We start from the raw sequence: 1,259 nt of genomic DNA on the forward strand, positions 1-1,259 counted from the left end.
GAGTAGTGGGTTCATACACTTAAGCACATGTTGGTGCTCAGTAAATGTAAGTTACCCTGTTCCCCTCAGGCAGATCTCCTCGGCCATCATCGTTGGCAACAGCTAAGTGGATATTCCACTATGTGAACAGTCTTCATGCCTAGGTGTTGTGGCGCTTCTGTGGTGAACGACTGTCTTTTTCTCTTTCTCCTTGTTCTGGCAACCAGCACTCTTTCCTTGGGGGGGCCTGTTTCATGTGGTTCTAAAGGTAAAGCTTGCCACGGCCACGTAACTCAGGCCTGGTCAGTCGAGAACCCTGTTCCTCAGGCCACAATAACTAATGGACTCTGGGAAGGTCACATGACTGAAGCCAGGCCAATGTTCTCCTCAGAATTTTGCTGATTGAAGTTAGGGAAGATGGTTTCCCATTCTCTGAGATCCCAAGTTCTAAGGATGATGTAAACTGGAATCACTAGAAGCCTCTTTCTCCAGCTGCGTGAGGGAGGCTACCGTAGGAGGAAATGAGGTCATCATGTCAAGACCAGAAGAAATAAGACAAGAATAGAAGGAGAGGGGTAGAGAGAAAGAGAAAGAAAGTTACGTTGAATCCAGCCATGTTGGCACCCCTGTTCTGTGGGAACTTACTGCTGAGCTGATGACCTTTTGCACTTAAAGAAGTTTGATGTGGGTTTCTTGCAATTGAAAGAGTCCTGATCAATGGTGGGGCTGGTTTGATTACCTGGGAGGCCTGCTCTTGGGCTTACAAAACTCTGGCTCACAGGAGCTCAAACTCTCCTCAGTGGAGAAGCCACGCCATAGGAATGGTGCTGAGGAGGACCCACTGATCTGAGAGGCAGGATTGGAGATTTGGAGTTGGTGTGGATTCAGCAGAATTTGTACCTTCCTGGCTGTGGTGGTCCTCGAACTGGGCTCGATTTCAGGGTCTTGGAGAAAGGGAGAGGGCAAGCATTCCTGGCGAGCTATCAGCTCAGAGGAGAGAAAACACGAGATGTATTAGAACATCAGCAACTAGTTTGATGACTGAAATGTCAGGTCAGTGGGGAAAGGGGAACTGGAAGCAATGAGTCTGGAAAGTTCTATCAAAGAGCAGGGTGGGTCTTGAGTTTCAGGTCTAGGAGCTTGGATTTTATGGACTAGACAATAGGGAATCATTGAAGTTTGTTTACTTGTTTTGTTTTATTTTTGAGTGGAAGTTTAAAGATTCATTGCTATGCAGAGGATGGTTAATATGTGGAGGCTGAAGTCAGGGAGTTGGTTAG

Source organism: Mustela putorius, unplaced genomic scaffold, assembly GCF_011764305.1.
Source record: "Mustela putorius furo isolate JIRA1106 unplaced genomic scaffold, ASM1176430v1.1 tig00000174_pilon_pilon_pilon, whole genome shotgun sequence".
Lineage (NCBI taxonomy): Eukaryota > Metazoa > Chordata > Mammalia > Carnivora > Mustelidae > Mustela > Mustela putorius.